Below are 19,321 nucleotides of genomic sequence, written 5' to 3' on the forward strand. Positions count from 1 at the left end.
TACTTCGTAACGTCTTCTCACACTGAAACATATAATGGGAACGAGTAACAGCAACAGTGAATATACCACAGAAGTACCAGATTAGGATGGGCCACTGGCACAGAACCATGGACTATATACTCTGATATACCATGCTGTTCTACATTCAGCAACAGTGCTCATCATCCAGCATACAAGGAAAAGGGAAGGGGGGTTCGTGCGTTCTTGCTACCTGGGACCTTCCTGTATGTGCCTGTCAGCTCCAGAAGGTGTAATGGTCTTCAGTCTGATCTGCAAATTCATGAAGCTCATCAATATAACCACATCTCTACTGTTACCAACTCTACCTGATAGCAGATTGACATTGAGGTTGTCCAGGAGTATAATACTATTCTTTCCTTTAGTGTTACAGTTATGCCTTCTGAGATCAGCATGTAACCAGGCAAATTCAACAGAAACGTACCTTCTGTCCAAATAAAACATTCAGGAGAATCAGCTACTCCTGGTTACTCCTACATCTCTTAATAAGTTTAAGACAGCTCCTTTCTATGAAATAAATTACTAAGTAAAAAAAAAAATTCCAAGCTACATGAAGATACAGACATCTGAAATTAACTGAAAGAGATGCTGATTTGTCTGTATCACTGATGGAGAGATAAGGACTCATTATTTCTATTAGGAAAAAAATCTAAACAAAAATACATCCACTAAGCGCATCAACATTATGACACCCACTTTGCTGACATCCAGCACTGACATTGCTTGGACTGCTTACGTAAGAGGAAACTGATACACATACAAGAGAGATGTGATTTCTGGAAATTGTGGAGAATGCAGTGTTTTTGTGCTGATTGTGTTAGCTCAGGATAGAGATAAAAAAAAAATCTTTATTTCCATTTTAGTGTTGAATTGATACTTTTATGCCATATACCTGTCACAACCTATAATGCCACATTTAGAATAGTTAGATTATGATTATTTTATCTCAAGACAGGTATCTATCTGGCTGTCCCTCAGTAAGCACACGGTGATAAGGGAGCACGGGGTTCAACAGAAGGAAACCTGACCTCCAGCACTGTCTCTCCCCACACAGCTTCTGCATCCCACAGCTGGCATCAGGCAGCATGCACTGATTGTGCTGTTTGCCACTGATTTCTGGAAGAATAAGAAGTGCACTTGCTCAGGAATTTGCATGCAACAGCCTTACCTGCCCACCACTGCTCGCCCTCTGAGTAACCCAAAATTATTGAAGGGCTATTAATATAAAATTCCTTTGCAAAGGGTCACATTTCTGAGTACAGCAATTTTTCAATTTAACTTCCTGGAGCATACTACGTATTTTAATACTTCAATCTGGACACCTGACAAGTATACACTTAAGACACTATTTCTTCTTGCTCTTGCAAAAATGCATTATCAGTTTATAGTTCCAAAGCTAGCAATCTGAAATGTATCTATTGTTGAATGAACAAGAAAAAAAAAAAGTCATCTCTTTTTTGAGACAAGATCAGAAACAATTCTAATTCACATCCATATGCTTCCACGGTCATAAGACTACAGCTGAAAATTAGCCAAGTGCAGATATTAATTCTCTTGCCCTCTCTCTGCTGTACCATTTGTCTGTGAGTTTAGGAAATGCTGAAGGGGAAGGAAAAGGATCATTGCAGTTGGTATAGGACCTTGCTATAAAGGCCTGAAGCAAACTGACAGCTTCCTCCTCCTGAGGAGAAATTTGGCATGACCAGGCACAACCAGAAAAAGGAACAGAATCAATGAATTGCTGAAGCTTTACTGAACTGCTACTGAAGTACTACAGAGTAAAGTTATTAGAAGACTTCACTTAATAATTCAAATTTAAAAAAATTCTGTATATAGTGCCCATTATCACAATCAGCCAAATTAAAAAGATCAGTTTCTCCACTGCAAATACATGATATGCCATCCTATGTTGTTCATCCCACTGGGGCATTTCAAATAAACTACACAACTCAAGCCCGTTCTGCCTGGCAGGTGGACTACATTCTGAGCTACATTATTTGGGAAGCAATCAGATGGGTGAAGGACCCCAATCAATTAAAAATACAATTATATCAGGTGCTAGCTCTTTAAGGTTTTCATATGAATGGCTTAATTGCTAGTGACATATATGCAGCTGCAGAGCTACTACATCACCCCAACTACTGCAACGTTAGCACCATCTCAGGCCCCAAATGTACTCCACATCCCAAGAGTCATATTCATAATTTGCAGATACTTTCACTGTAACATTTACAGGACAATACTTTTCTTAACTCTTCTTATCATCTAGTGTATTCAATCAGATTATCATCATCACCACACCATCTTGATTTGGCAATATCTCTCTGTGCTTTGGAGAAATGCAGCCCGATCTCACTTGCATTCACACAGAATACTGTTACAAAGTCCCTTTTCCAAGTCAATCACTTGGAGAACATGTCAGTGCCTCCACAGCTCTCCTCGGCTTCTCTGTTATTTGTCTTCATTTTCAAGGCCCTTCCTGGCTTATCACTACTGCACCTATTGTTCCTTAATCATCATCAGGAAGTCTGCTGTGGAATGTTTGTAGTTGAAGCTAGGCCAATTTTCATAAAGCATAAAGCTGAAAAGATCATTAGATTACACTGTTTAAATCACTTATGCTGTGCTTGTCTAAAACACTTTCCAAAACCATCACACTTTTATTGGAAAAAAAAAACAACCAGATTTGGAGCAGGTACTTGTACTTCTTCCCTTCATATCTCCCACCTGCCAGCAAATATCATGAGTCGAGATTCCAGCTCCTCTATCACCCACGTTATATTTTCAAACAAACCTTTTATGCTTTTTTCCATTTTACACCTTAGGGAAACTCCCTTAAATATCTGAAAACGTACTTGGTAGCTTTTCTTCACAGCCCTCTCTGAAATTTACTCAGATGCCCATGAAGTACCTTCCCCTGTGCCTCCAAACAAGCAGTCACACTACTATCTATGAGCAGTGTTTGCCAAGAAATTGCAAGAAGGCATATACATCCCACCTAATTTTAAGTATGTAGACAACTATCAGATGTAGGAGACAGATCTTCCTGTACAGTAAATGGAAAGACTTCTGTTGAAATCAATTTCCATGAAGGAATGCCTCATATGTTCCAAACTGTCCTCCAAAGAAGTCTTTTTACAGTCTATTTATATAAACTGGGAAAAGCCTGTGGAGAGCAGCCTCTTGATTTACATACACAAAGAGGATGCCCTCAATTTCTAATATTTCCCTTCTCATTGGTGTATATACTACTTTCAAGTGTACAATGTTTACACTGCAAACTTCTAGGAACGTAGATATTCTTTTCAACACAAGTTGGAACTTCCACACCCAATTAACATTCTTTTAATCCATAATAATACAAAAACAATCTTATAATACTATACAGTATTGTATTAATTATATGATCAGGTACTGTTTATCACATAGGTAAACATACAAGCCATGTAGAAAATGCACAGTCATGCATCAACTTTGTGATTTTCTAAATTCCTTAATGCTACCACAAAGAGCTGGAATGTGTTCACAGCTGGCATCAGTTGGTTTTCTCCCTATTCTGAATGATGGGCAAATCCCCAGTACAATTCAAAACAGTGAAAGAGAAAAGAGAATGAAATATGGGAGATGGGAAAAGATGGGAAGGTATATATATGGATCCAGGATGCGTGCAGAACTTTTGGCAAAGAAAAGGGGGTCGCTGGAACAGAGCATGGAAAGTCTTGTCATGTGAGACACAGATGTTGTAAGCAATCTTCCGAAACAATTGATGAGAGAATGGTAAAATGCAGGTCTCAAAGTTAAGAAATGTAAGGAGACCCTTCGCATATGCAAAGAGTTCATGTCACACAGTACGTGCTTTTCCCTCTTAAACTTACTGGACTTTAAATATGCCCTATTAAAAATGAGATTTCAGTTACAGAAAGAAGGTCTTTCAGACCAAAATAAGGAAGCAAAAGCCCTAGATACATTTTATATGCTCTCATTCTCCAAAAAAGCATGTTTAGTACTGGGAAAAAATAAAAACATTATGAAGAAACAATGCGCTTCAATAAGTTATTAAAGCAAAATAGGAGTCTTCCAGACAAATTTGGAAATCTAATTCAAGTACAAACAACTAGCAAAATTCAGACCAGGCATCATGTACAAAATAACTTGAACAGAATAATTAATACTGCTGATGATCTAGTTCTTGCTCTGGGTCTATTCATCCAGATAACCATCCTTCTTTGGAAGAAAAGTTCTTCCAAAGCCCAAAGTAGAACTATTCTCCTTAAGCAAGAAAGCAAGCAAACAAAAACACCCCTCAGACATAGACAGTAAAAGAAGAAACAAGGTAAAATACTGGATGAAATGATTTTCATTATAATCATTTTTATCAGTGGCAAAGAGTTAACTTCAAAGTGTCTCAAAATAATGGTTTTGTTCTTCTGTTATGGCATCAATCATCTTGAAAGTGGCACGCGTGAGTAGTATTGTAATTAAGTTGCAGCTATTTAGGCTACTCAGAATGAAGGAAAACAAACTAAAATGAACAACAGGGCCACAAAAATGCCAAGTCAAATTGGAATAATGATACATAACAAACACATACTAAGACAGAAAAAATAAAAGAGAAAATCTGTTTTTATGGGGCTTCAAATTAACAATGCAAGAGAAGGAAACTCAGCAACATAAAACTCAATATATTAGGCTAGAGAAAAGCAACAGTTACCTACAACATCTCCAAGTTGAGTTCACTCAGTCTCTTATGATGTGCACTCAAACGGTGTGGCCTTCTTTTCTTGTGTGGAAAAGAAGGGCCGTCAGCTACTGAGAGGCTTTACCACACATCAGGAATTGCTCTTTGTTAGCAGTAACAAGCTAGATTTTTGAGCAGGTCCTTTAGGAATCATCAACTATGACAGGATAGTTTTCGCCTCAGTATCTTGCTCACCACAGATCTTAGGCCAGGTTGCTGCCCAGTGTCTGTTTTCCTCATTTGGAATATAGGTCTGAAATGCACTTCTGCAGTCCCTCCTCGTATCCAGAAAAAGAACAGCACACGAGTTACACTACAGCCTTGCTGCCATCCTCCTGATGTTAGGGACACAAGGTCTTCTGCTGGCAAATGATCTGTGCTGTGGCACACAGACACTGCTGAGAATGGTGTCCTGGAAACCATGCCCTCCATTATCAGTCTACGCCATTTGATTAACGCTTTATATTGTTTTTTCTATACACTTACACACATTTCCATCCACACTGCATTCACATCAAACTTAACACTTCTGTTACAAATCTCTGCATAATTTTCTTCTCGTTTAATCGATCTGATGCAGAACACTGCGCAAAGGACACATCCCATACTTCTACCTCCTCCTTCCTTTGCTATGTGCTCCTCTGTTTTCCCTGCAACAACAGCAGTAGCCATTGCTGGTAAGCTTATCCAGGAAGCAAAACCAGTAGAAAAATCAACCCTTTTTTTGGTGAGATTTTTTTTTTAACAGCATAGATCCATGAACTGGATCACTGGGATAGTAGTCAGCACCAGGTGCAAGGGAGGAAACTAAGACTGCTGCTTTTTAGTGGATGCTGTTCATTAGATCACTAAGCTGCAGTGTGAAAGAACACCAGATTCCTTGACCTCAGGAAGGAACCAGGGCACCACTTCAGCACGTCAGTGAAAATTTCTGCTCAATCAAAATAAAAATAAGAAAAGAGGCTGCTCAAACAGTGGAAAAGAATGAGTAGAAAAGGCGTAATGGAATTATAGTAATCACTCTTGTGACCTTACTAGAAAAACTAAAACATATGCAGTACATGTCTCCCCCTCTCCAAAAGGATATGTGAGAAGTGGAATGAGTTCAAAGATGAACACTGATAAGGACTGGGAACACCTGAAGACAAACTGGGAAGTTTAAACTGAAGAGTGTTATGAACAGACATCATCAGGTAACAAAACCTCCAGAGAGGTCCTATCAGATGCTGCTATGCTTGCTATCTTACAATACAAGAAAAATACCAAGAAGTTTTTGAGGTATGGAAAATTCAAAGCTGGCCAGAATCACATCTGTAATTTATCCATGTTAATTATCAAGGAGATTGAAAGTTATTAATATAAATTAAATGTCCCTATCAACAACAGTCACGCTAAACAAGTTACTACATAAAGAAATCTGGACAAAACATATTTGGAATTAACATCAACTGATGAAATGGGATACAGTTACTGAGAAATGGGGAACTGTACTATGGCTTGCAGCAATGTGACAATTCCTGCGTTTAAAAAAAAAAAAAAATTAAAAAAAAAAGAATAGCAAGTTTATTCCATTATTAACTTATTCACAACATCAAAGCTTTTCTATAGTTCGCACTGAACGTCATTAATAGTTCTGTGAGATTTCTTCCACATCATCTGGGAAGGTAAAGGGAAGAAATATAAAAAAAAGTGGCCAGGGGTGGAATATGCAGGGGAACACAAAGAAGAGACTTCCAGCAATGCCAAAGCAGGGATAACACTTCATGGTTTAATAGGTGGCTGGGTCAAGTAAATAGGGCAATAATAAATGGCTGAAGCAATCCACAGTGCAATAAAGAGAACAAATGAAGACTTTACAAGACAATAACATAGAAAAGAGAACCAGAAACACAGCCTAGGAACTCTTTTTTGGGGAGAAAATGAAGTCGGTATATTGATGACAGAAACTGAATAGCTAAACAGACTTTGTGTAGTGAAGCTGTGGGTTTGAGGTGACCTTACTGTCCACACTGACAGGTAAGCTGGCGGGCATAAAAGAAATAGCAAAAGGTTGCAGAAAAACAGTATACAATTTGTGAATCCAAAAGGCAACATACATTTCATCTGTGTTCCGTGAGCAGACCACTGAACAGCAGGAAACCAGAACATAACACTTAACCCCCTTAATTTGCTCTGTTTGGAAACCAATGGTTGCCAGATTAACAGCTTTTGCCTGTGATCATTTCAATGATACACCTCATTGGCAACTTGCAGCCTCTTTTTAAAATAAATGGGATATTATACTTTTCTAGATGAAGCTTAGAAATACGTACTGAATATTTCAAAATATACTCCATGAACATTTACCTGCAAAGCTGTTCCGTGTCCATTTTCCCCTTTAAAGGGAAGGAAGACAATTACAACAAAATGAACTTACTGGAAAAGAGGCACAAACTAACCCTCACTCGGATACGAAGGCATTTTTGTTAAACATACATATTTGCTCATTCCAATATTATGAAAGCTATTTACTTCATAATAAAAGCTTTTGGATGGAATGAGGCATTTCTGAACTTCTCCTTCATGATTAATGTACAGTGTAAGGAGCCATTGCTTTGAGACAGGTGCTACAGAAGCCAAGTGTCAGGTTATCAATCAGCTCCTGCTTCACATTAATTCCAGTTTAATGACCAGAACTCTTTTTTATTCTTAACATCTTGTTTTAAATATTGAACTAAGAGGATTCCAACAGGACACACTGCAGAGAGCACCCACCTTGCAGTGCATGTAGCATGAAGGCATCAAGCAGGAGTTATTTTACCATCAGCCAAAGCACATTCTTAAACAAGAACATCCGGCACCATACACTTCAAGGGAAGATCTAACCTGCTGCAGTAACACGAGGGCATCCTATGCACAAGCACAGCTCAAACCCACAGGCAGCTCTTGGTCAAACAGGTTGATAGCTGAACAGGCTACGTGCTCATTTCCTCTACCCCTCAGTACTGTGGTGCTGTTCTGTTGATGGCACTGCTGGCTGGCCCAAATCAGTATTGCCTCTGGTATTGATGCAAGCGAGAGGAACCTGAGGTCACCTGAACATGCCTTTGTATGCTGGGTGAATGGCAGTGCAGCGTACGGCCTTGGGTGGAAGTGCTGCCTGGAATAAAAGGGCTTAATGGTTCAGCACAGAAAGGAGAAGGTCAGAACATTCAGCACCTGACATGAACCTGCCTGCACTTCTTCATAGCCCACACAGACAGTCTCACATCACAGCCCCTCAACATAATTAGAGAGCTCTGCATCTTCAGCAGGCAGTACAGGATGAAAAAACAACCCTGAAACAGGTGGAAAGGCTAAAAGGCCCCGGGCTGCAGCAAGGCTCCAGGACCTCTGCTGGTAAAGGAGGAAGGATCTCAACAAACTAGAGATCCACAAACTGAGAGTACCACAGGCAGAGCAGCCTGTGTTCATACTTACAGATGTGGATGGAACACAACACATCCCCATTTCTGGCATTCTGCTGCTACTTATGTTCATTGAAAGGTGAATGGGGCCTGATACAGTGGCAACAACACTGTCCTCTCCTGAACTGCCCAAGTGGCAATTTCTGATGTATTTTCATTTTGATACTAACTCCCACGCCTATGCTTCAATGCTACTGGAAGGTCATACAGCAGAGTTCAGATGCAGCTTTATCCCTCCTATACTCTCCTAGTGAGACATCCTTAAGCGACCCAGAACGACTTGGCCTGTGGTGCTGGAATTTGAAATGGATTTGACATTGCTGCTTTCATTGTCTTCCAGTATATTCCATGGAAGTTGTGGCAGCTTTTGTTGATAGCTGTGTGTAGTTCTCATTAACATATTGCAGCCTTGCACACCACAAACCAGAAGAGGCATGGAGATCAGATCTGTGTCAGCAGAATCAGTTAGGTAAGCACAGACATCTCTTCCTGACAACAAATATGGACATCCGCAGAAAAGCTGACATGGTGTACAGCTGTGAGAAGCATAAAGGGAAAATCTTATGGCAAGACAATTCCTTAATATAAACATGTCTGTTTGCTTTGGCACATAGCAAGCCTAGTTGAATAGGACCAATAAATTAAAAGTATCTCACTCACAATGTATTTATACTATAATCTGTCTCAGTATTATCAAATCCATAGCTCTGCCACCCAGAGAACAAACGTGAAGCTCTGTATGTATTTTCAGTACACAAACAATGGCAGCTTTTAGTTAACACTGCTGTTTAACACCTGGAGAAACAACAGCCAACACACACACACAAAACAGCACACCATCACTACCAGCAGCACCTAACGATTCAAAACAAACAAACAAAAAAAGTACAGGTTTTATTTAATACTCTCAATGTCTGCATTTTGCAATCGAGGTACCAGAATGCAAGGTTAGAGAGGTGTAAGGGATGTAGGACAGGAAACCCCAGAGCGGTGCTTGAGTTCCAATACAAAACTTCTGTAACACAAATGATGATGTATGACATGTCAGAAAAGAAGCAGCCTTACCTACTGACATTTTTGTTAAACAAGATTGAATTGGTAAGCAATTCGCAATGCAAGAAGAACTAGGATAACCAGAGGCCAACTGGTTCACTATAATTTGTGCTTTCATGCTATCAACTTGACAGAAACACTTCTGAATCTGTCTCATCATTATAAAAACAATGTGGCAGTGCAAGTACTTCCATAATCTCTTATCAAATAGTTCAGAAATGAATACACTAAACCGTACTGCTTTACAAAACAAAGACACAGTTTCTAAGCTCTAACTCACACTCACAAGACAGATGTTGCCAAGATGTTGCCAACAACTCGCTAAATTAATTGCGTGAAAAAGCGCAATCAGGGTAAAACACAACTTTCTGAAATAAACTACGTTGAAGAAGTGTTTGATAGTACATATGCCCAATGTGCATGTAATTTCTCAAGGATTCAAACGCGTATGAGCATCCTCTTTTTATATATAATGGCATCAAGTTTCACTGCAGGCCGCAGCAGTGAGGGCACGCCTTTAGGCTGCTGTGTTCATTTAGCTATGAGTCATTCCGTGTGGAAACAACATAACAGAAACATCCACAAACTAATGAATTGTGAAAGAACCATAACATCTTCCCCCTCAAGCTTTCACCTACTAGTGGAAGTGGAGTGTCACAAATGAAGTTATTATCACTAAAATGATTTAGGAACGGAAAAATTAAGCACTGAACACCAATCAGCTCTTTTAAGAATCAATCATTTGTAACTGATTTAAGCAATATCACTCAGTACAGTCACCTTAGAAAACATCAGCAGAATGAGACAGGTAACATCCCAACCTTCTTTTTGCAACTATCGCAACTACAGATAAGATACTCAGACACGGAAACTGCAAAGGAGGTTTTTCTTGATTGATTTCATCCTTCAGAATCTGAGGGGTTTTAAAATGGAGAAGGGTGTACTCCTCTTATTTTTTTTTTTTTTTTAATTTTCCCCTCTAGAATCTGGTTTAAATACAAACAGCCCGAAAAATAACCAAACGCTTGCCATGAAATAAACTTCTATTGAGTGGAGGATCAGCCTGGCAAAACAAACTGGTGAGCAGCTTAACTTCTGCATCCCAAATTACTGCAATAGCCCATCGAATCACAACAGTTTAAGAAACTACCTGTAAATAGATCTAAGCAAATAACTAAACTTATATTCATCCACCTAGCACACACATTTGTTCAGCGCAGGAAGTAAGGAACCTAGTTTGCCCCTTACATTAAAGCTGTTGGTATGTGTTTTGTATTTTGGCACTGGAATGAGTGCATAGCACTTGGCAGGCTGGGTTGTCTCTTCTACCCACCTAGAAAGTAAAAATGAGAAGCTGAGTGCTGTAGGAAAGGATATTGCATGGACAGATATTGCTGTTAGTCACTCTTACACAAAATTAATTTCAAATGAGAATATAGCTCACATTAAGATATTTTCTGAAGAGATTAAAGTGGTTTTAACATACACACTTCTGTAAGACTTCTGGAGAATCATCTCTCTGCCCATACACCTCCCAGGAACCCAGCTACCAGGTATTCTCCACACTTCTTCACTATACCTAAGTGGATATACTCTGTTTTAAAGAATGCTGCCCTTGGTACCATTTATGTTATGCAGTGTAAATGAGCAGAGTACAACCAGATTCCATCAACCAAGCAGGTGCCCCTACCCTACCAACGCATACTTGCAGTTTTGCACCTCTCCTCAGGTGCCCATATGAAGTGTCCCTGTTATTACAACGCACTTGAGCTGGAGACTAATGGCTGCAGGAGACACACAGCAAACCAAATGCTGTTACCATTCTCATACATTAACACTGTCCATTCAATTAATAGCTAATCTTTTTATGAACCAGCTCAGGAACCATCGTAGTTTTCAGAATGGAATGTTAAAATTAAGAGTTCCTGAGGTCCGTAAAACTGCAATTTCACTGACAAGCAGCACGGTGCTAAACGTTACCTCAGCTCTGGAACTAGTTTATCTGAAATAAGTTTGGTTTCTGTATGGCACAATGTATACATACCCATGACCTCAAAATGTCTTTAAGAGCCATCTTAAGAACTGCTAGCTGTTATCAGAACAGTTCCACTACAACAACCACCACCAGTGGGATTCAAAGAGCAGGAAGAAAAATAGGCGCAGATTCTTTGTGACTTCCAAGAATCAGTATATATGCAACTAAGAGCATAACTGGTTTCAGTGGAAATAAGAATTTTTGCTTGAGGAATTATTGGCCTGAGCTATTTTAAAAACTAAAGTAAAAGGAAACACTTTTATGATACTGGACTCTGGTTACAGTACAATTTCCATTGGTGTTTCCCTACTTAAGCTTTTTAACTGAGTACATTATTTAAATTCTATGAAGCTTCCAGCAAAGTAGTATTAGTACAGTAATTTAACACGCTACTGTTATACTTTTCTTTAATCTACACAAGGATTGAAAGCCTCCAGCTATGATTAATGTGTGATAAATAAATAAATAAATGTTGCATATCTTCCACAAAACTGGGTTGTTTCTTCCACTGCCTGTTAGAGCAGTTGCACACACCGTGGTAAAACACACCACTGGAGGTCAATTATAACATTTAGTCTGTCTATAATAAAAAGTATTTGTGTTGTTTGTTTAGTGACAGTTCAAAAATATCCAGTTGTAAATACTCAGAGAAATAGGCTCAGAAGCAGAGAACCATAAATAGTCACTAATTAATACTTTAAAAAACCCTCGGTCATCTGAAAACTTACTGTTTCACATGCAAGAAGTCGCTGCTCAGTAAAATTGTGTACGTTTTTAAAGTGCTGCACAACATAGAGCAACCCTCCAACTTATCACATGGTAGAAGAAACATTTCCATTAAGGGACTGGACAAATTTTCAGACAGATATAAACATTTTGCAGAAAAACATCATGTATTATTTCATAATTTGTATGCAGATTCTTACCAAAATGCCACTGTTTCTGAAGATGCCATATCCAGTTATCCTTAAGATGTCCATTCACATCCATCATTAGTGCTGTGTTTGCTTTGCACTGAAGCTTCAGAACAGATTTCACACAAGCAACCTAAGCCTATCAAGATGGTTTCTAGAAAGCAAATTTAAGAGCTGTGGAATAGGGAAAACAAACAAACAATATTGCCAACAACTGCATGTACAGCGTGAACACAGTCAACATAATATCCATTCTGAAACGTTCATCATACATACTATGTTGGACTGTAATAAAATAAAGTTACAGAATTTTTTTTCTGAACAGAAGGATGTATAGATGTTTCAACATCTGCTCTTTTAAATCTCTGGTTCACCTACAGAAAATCTGTAGGAACAAAGCTTCCCTTATCCCATTAAATCTCATACACATCATCTCATCTCGTTAAGGGTACTCATTTGCCTTCAAGTGATTCCTTACAAAAAGCAGGACCAAGGAACACTCATCATACTTGAAAGACTTATGAAAACTGAAGTTCTGATTTGTCAGAGAGTGGATGAACACAGGACAGTTAAAAGTCCTCCATTAAAACAAACAAAAAAGAAAAAAAAAAAAAAAAAAAGTCAGCCAAACAAAAAACTTTTAAAAGCACCAAGGAGAGCAGATTGGGGGAAAAAAAGCATACAGTGTAAACTGGATTGAAGCAGAAGAGGCAGAAAGAGTGAAACAGTCAGTGAGCATCGGACAGAGAACAGCTAGTTAAACCTGGTGAATGTTCTCTGAATGGTCAAAGGTCCCTCAGGCTTTCTGCTCTTTCTGTCCCTGTCTCTGACTCACGTCCATTCTTCAGTACTTGCAGTCTCAGAGCAGAAAGGCTTCACACATTCTCAGTCTTCCCCACATTATGAAATTCCCCTCCTTTTAATATGGGAATCAGGATTACTCCCTCGTCTGTAGCTTTAAATCAGGAATTATCTGGATCTGTTATCCATTATCTTTACAGAAGATGTGCATGCAGATCATCCTTAATTGCAAGTGATCCAAGTTCAGATATTCTGACTTCAATTATCTTAATTGTTTTTGGGGTAACACATATTGGACAAGCTTCGTTTTGCACATCAGAAAAGGAAGACAAGACACTGATCTATAAAACAGCAGTGAAAGTTTGGTCAGGATACGTCAAACATTTTGTTCCATACTAAACAAGAGTGAAACTAGGATTCGGAGGGGCAGATGATCTGTAGGCTCTGGTACACACAGCCAGATGGAAAATTCTAACCATTCCCATTAAACTGTACTTGTTCCAGTATAAACTGAGCAGACTGGTAGGGTTGTTTCAGAGATGAAGACGCATTGTTATTATCAAACCACTCATCATCTATGCTTTCTAGAATATAAGCACATGTGTTTAACACGCAAGTTTGCCACAAAGACAAACTGAACATACAAAACTAAAGGATGCAACCTTTTATGGAGCCCTGTGGATAAGAGCAAAGGAACTAGAATGAAGTCATTTTCTTCTGGTATAAGGTCTCACCCGTGTAGTTCATAGAGGCGTAGCAACTGCAATATAATTAAAAACATTTTCTGAAATTGGGCCAGCCCTCCTAGGTTGTTCCCTTCTATTTGGAAATAAGCAACCAATATATAGTTTTATACTGATACAGCTCTATTCACACTAGGAGGCAAGAAGATGCTGTTTTAATTATGCCAATGTAGATAAAGTAGCAAAATATCTGATAGAGAACTTAGTATCTTGAATATTGCAAGATAGCTGCAATATTCCCAGTGCAGGCAAAGCTTTAGAGTACTAATTCTTTACACAAAAAATAATCCCTGCTGTGTAATTCCCAGAACATTATCAACCTTTGAAATGTTAATGGAATTACTAGAAACAAACCATACTTTGAATTTCTGCCAGATTCTGTCAAGTTCAGCTGACAAGAGTGTTCTGCGTGCCACTAAGGTGCCACTATTCTTTTCATAATACTTTACCACATTTAACTAACTTTTTTTGGAAATAAAAATGCTGCAATATTGTTGAATTTTGGAACAAACACTGGATCCTGACTAAGCATGCACTCTTCTTTGAAAAATACATAAAGCAATCACTCCTCTTCAGCCAGACCACAGCACTGGAAATGACCACTGTTATATCTGCCTGTCAATGACAGCAGCAGGTAGTAGTTATTCAACAAAATCCCTTTAGTTCTGTCACACAATATTATTTCCATCATTATCTAGTTTATTTGGTTATTTTAAACATCTGCAAATACAGGCTATGCTATGAAAAAAACCCAACACACCCACAAACAACCCTTTTGCTTCTAAAGGGACAAAGTTTAGTTACTTCCACAAATATTCCTTAAAAGGAGCAAATACCATGGTCTTCCTTACTTACTAGTTTTACATGCAGGTTACCTTCAGGTCTCTAAGGATTGGATCTCCCAGCTGACTGAGTTAAAAGACTAGAATTACCTGATAAAACAATACATTTTCTTGCTTACTTATGATTTATCATGATTTATATATTATTATATTCTTGCTTATTTATGATTATTTATGATTTGTATTACAATAGCTTTCAAAACAGACTCAAGATAAATGCAGATATACAGGATAGAAATTTCGTGATTTATTCAAGCTTAAGTCACAATGTCCAAGTAAAAAAATTTACCTAATGTTTCCATAAACTATGAAAACTGAAGCTAACTAAACTGAACTAAAGCATGAAGGCATGTTTTTGTCTCCCTATCTCCCTCTTACCCGCAGAGAAACCTCCAACACCCAGAAATCTTTTGACAAAGAGAAATATCTACAGAATAATCTCTGCTTACCAAAGCTGAGCTGTGTGTGCTTAGTTCAGAATGAGAAGTGTACCAAGCATACCCCAACTAGCACATGGAAAGTAGCTGATAGGTATATCAGATACAAAAAAATAATCATCAACTGTTGAATTTTAATCATGCAAACTTGTTCTAATCTTACAAATGAAACTGGTGCAAACAGAAGTTCTTAAAACATTTTGTTTGCTAGTTGATCAGCCTCAGCAAGAGCAAAGAAGTTGAAAATAAAATTAAACTTCTTGCAATTGTAGCAACTTATCCCAAACACAAGAGAAGTACATTACTCCTCCAGAAAATCTTGTTAAACAAACAAGACTTGTTTATACAATTAGCTCAATACAAAAAGTTAAGAGAGCACTTTAAAGACCTACCAGTAGTCTACTGTACACAGGGATGAACTGCAATTTTCCAATGCAATGAAGTTTTGGATCAGAGTAACTGCATTAAAACATTTACTTACACAAAGCATCTTGAAGAGTGTAATAGTTACTACTTCTAAATCACTTGCATTTGGACATCTGAACATTTCTTTAAACTATGGGTAAAAATTTCCAGTAGACTTCTGGAAAAAAAAATGAGGAATATATAGCTTTGGCTTCTACAGGAAGAAAATATTTTTTTCTCCAAAATCCCTCAGCCAAGTTTCTCTTTCCAATAGTCAGTTTCTTTTTCTTTATTATTTAGGCGAGATTAATCTTCAACATCTACTATATTTAATATTACAGATAGATATTCTGATAAATAAAATATGACTAGGAAATTCAGTTCACATTGCTGGCCCCACATTATGCCTCTGTGGCTGTAAGATACTACTATTAATTGACCTTTGTTGGTAAACAAGGTTGTTAGGTAATAATATACACGACCAACACCTCTAGAATTAAATGGCCCAATAAGAAGTTACTCCACAGCAAATTGCCACAAAAGTCAGTTTCTCTAAAACCAGGATGAAAGAGAAAGCAGTAGCAGAAACAGGTCAGACTCTGGAGTGAACAACCTCACTTGGTGTTTCGGAACAAACAGAATGTGTCAAGGCAGACACACGGCTTGAAGAACTGTGAATATCTTCACCGACAAACCAGACAGTAAATAAATTCCAGCATCAGTCTTGAAAATAACTGGTAGAACGTAGCAAAAAGATGTTTCCAATCACGGCCATTAACAAACCAAAGCACGGGGCACTTCATCCATCTAAAAAATGAAATACTTTGTCCATGAATTTAAGCCTGTCTACATCTGAAGCAAAAGGCCTTTCAAGGCATTTGGATTCTTAGTGCCAGGTCTCTGCTGTACTTAAAGTGCTGTACAAAATAAAATTCGTATCTCTGACTATCCCTTCTGAAAGGGCTGATCAAAGTCCTCATTTGATCCAAGTACTGTGTTTGCATCTTGGAAGATGGCATTCCATAACTTGGTCTGTAACCCAAGAAAACATATCCTCTTCCTGACCTACAGTTTCACTAGTTCTTTCCCTCTGCTGTGCTTCAACCTCTACTATTTTTGCAAGAAGCACGGCACTTCAGACTAACTCCATAGAGCCTTAAGATATTGTTAAACGAAGCAATCAGGAAGCTGTACTGCCTAACACATACAATTTCCCATTCCATAGCAAGATAACAAAGTTCATTTTTCAAGACAAGTCTTCATAACCTCTTCTTGGCAAGTGCACCAGAAATGAGATACGTCCTCTTTTGAAGACCCTGAAACTCCCATAGTCAGACTTCAGATAAGGAAAAACAGTCTCCTCTGAAAACTTAACCACCCAGTTCAATATGACAACATTAACAAGAGGGGAATAACAATATCCAAGAGGGGGGTATTTAAGCTGGATGCTGATGATCAGGACATCTTTCTGCTCTTAAAACAATGTCATAATGCTGGGAACACAAATATTCAGTGTGTTGTGTGGTATCTAGTACTGCTGTCACTGAGTAACTCACCTCAGGGCTTAAAAATCAAATCTCACAGGCAGCAACTTCTCTATCATTAGCACACTAAGTTGGAAGCATAGTATCAGAGCCAGATAGATGACCCGTGTGCATAGCTCTTTCTGTGCCCAACACACTGATGTGTAAGTACTACGGAATACCTTTGTCCCATTTCTCTTTGGAAAACAATTAGCTTCCTCTCCCCTTTCTCAGAGAAACTCTCTTACCTTGGTCTTGAGGCTTGCCATACAGGAGCTTCACTTGAGTTAAATATTTTTAAAAGATAACATACACGTTTATTTGGTCCGTTATGAACTTTTTCATAAAAACATTCTCCTTTTTCGTTCTTCATTTCAAAATCCTTATCTTTAAAAGCATCCTTCTGTTTCTGAAGAAAGCAAGGAAGTCTGTAACTGTAAATCTTGAATAAACAAATCCCCAAAACATTCACGATTCAAATGATCTAATGACTCATAAAGCCACGTTTTAAAAAAAATGTTTTCTCCAGAAAGAACATTTCTAGCTTTTTTTTCTTACCAATTACAAAATCATTTTCAATTTCTCCTCTGCCCAGCCCCTCCTCATGTCAACCAAAACAGAAAGTGACAGAAGACCCCAGATGATAAGGCAGAACTGATTACAGGAGATGACTGTAACAGTTCACATTCCCATGGCACGCTCAGTTTCTTTCCAAGTTCCCTGCCTCCACTAATGCAGGAGCAGCACCTGCTTCACTACTGAACTTCACAAGAGTGGAAATAAAAGTAAAGTAGCACCAATTCCAGGTGACTTTACAGCTCTGGTTACAAACTACATTGGGCTGTTGGAACTCAAACAACTGAGCTACCTGCAGAAAGTGCATACCGGTAGGAGCAGGAAACAAATCAAGTTAATTCTATGATCTGAACAGAGCCCTTAACACTTATTCCAATAGAGAAGCTGTTATTTCTAAATTATGCATGCGTTACCAAGACATCTCTGTCTTTGCAAAATGGAAATTGCAGTAGCAGAACTAGACTCTTGGCTATATGTTGGAAAACAAGATAAAATCACTGTGAGTGGAACTACAGATTCACGTCCTATGGTAGTAAAGAAGATCTCTTTAGAAACAGTACTTCTGAATCATGAGATAATTGCATAATGCTCCAACTAGAACTATTGGACCTCTCACAGGCATAGGCAAATCTATTTTAAATGTAAGAGGAAAATCTTTACAGTTTAAGTTGCACCCTTTGCTTCCTAATGATCATAATTTAGAAAAGAAAAAACCTTTCAGATCCTCCTCCAATGAAGTTATTTACCTGAGCTGTAGCCTGGGAGTCCACAGTAGTCAGTCTGTTGTGAGATTCTCATCCCACTGAATGTCAAAGCCCCAGTATTTCAAGGACGGGATTTCAAAATTAGTGATGACTTAACTTTGTCGCACTCAAGATAAACCATCTTTTATTCCCACTCAGGTCAGCTCACTGATTTCAGCAAAAACACATTTAGAAAGCAGAGCTGAATACTTTCAGAAATTCCACCCATGGAAAAAAGGAAAAAAAAAAAAAACACCAACAGGCAGGAAGTGATACAAATCATTTAAGACTTCACGATGCATTAAAAAAATCAAGTATTTTTGTATATTTGCATTCATTACAAGTCATTGAAATTACTTTTAACTGCTTCCTGAAATAACAATCTCAAGTGCCTTACCTTCTTACTCTTTAGATGCAGCATTCTGTTTATTCTTTGAAGAAAAAACGGCTCCGTCCAAGCATGGCAGGCTGTGCTAAGAATAATAGTTCCATTCAATGATTCAGGGAAAAACATACTTACTGATCTCAATATCTGCATTTCACATATCATAAGCATTATTACAGAATAACACTGAACTTGGTTTAGGCTTCAACTTTGTCCCACCTTGTTTTCTGTAGTACTGTGTTCAACAACAGTTTAGCTTTGTGCACGGTTAGTATCTATTCTCACCTATTCAAAAACCTAATAAGCTTAAGAATATTGTCCTTTGCATAAATAAAAACTAAAAGACAGATGCATCATTTCCCCAGTTTTTATAATTCTGTGGCATTTATATATAAAAAAGTATTTTGAAAATGATGCGTAGCTCATTTCATTCATATTACAGAGCAAAATCACAAATTTTATGAATAGCCTCCAAAATTATTTTTTCTTTTTGTGATGATTCCATTGAAATGCATTTCAACTTTTTAGAACTTTACTGAAACAACCTAGCTGTCACTGGTGCTGACCATATCTAGAGTACCTTACTAAGAGTTCAAATGCATTTCTTAACTAGATTCTGGTGTTTAATGATCTATTCCAGTTATTTAAGACAGTATCTTCGC

The 19,321-nt window shown here is 38.1% G+C and overlaps 1 long non-coding RNA gene across 11 annotated transcripts in view; it reads right to left on the minus strand.

Moving 5' to 3' along the window:
- The window catches only part of LOC128074924 (uncharacterized), a 42,511-nt gene that overhangs the window by 10,834 nt on the left and 12,356 nt on the right, over positions 1-19,321 (minus strand). For 7 of the 11 annotated variants that reach the window (XR_008203512.1, XR_008203510.1, XR_008203513.1 and 4 more), the window contains exons 4-8: positions 18,672-18,747; positions 17,204-17,358; positions 15,509-15,610; positions 14,600-14,680; positions 12,217-12,358 (exon numbers count right to left, since the gene is read on the minus strand). This is a non-coding gene — a long non-coding RNA (uncharacterized LOC128074924). The other 4 variants (XR_008203507.1, XR_008203508.1, XR_008203516.1 and 1 more) reach the window with 4 other exon arrangements.

This window comes from Tympanuchus pallidicinctus, unplaced genomic scaffold (assembly GCF_026119805.1).
Source record: "Tympanuchus pallidicinctus isolate F22 unplaced genomic scaffold, pur_lepc_1.0 scaffold11, whole genome shotgun sequence".
NCBI classification, from domain to species: domain Eukaryota; kingdom Metazoa; phylum Chordata; class Aves; order Galliformes; family Phasianidae; genus Tympanuchus; species Tympanuchus pallidicinctus.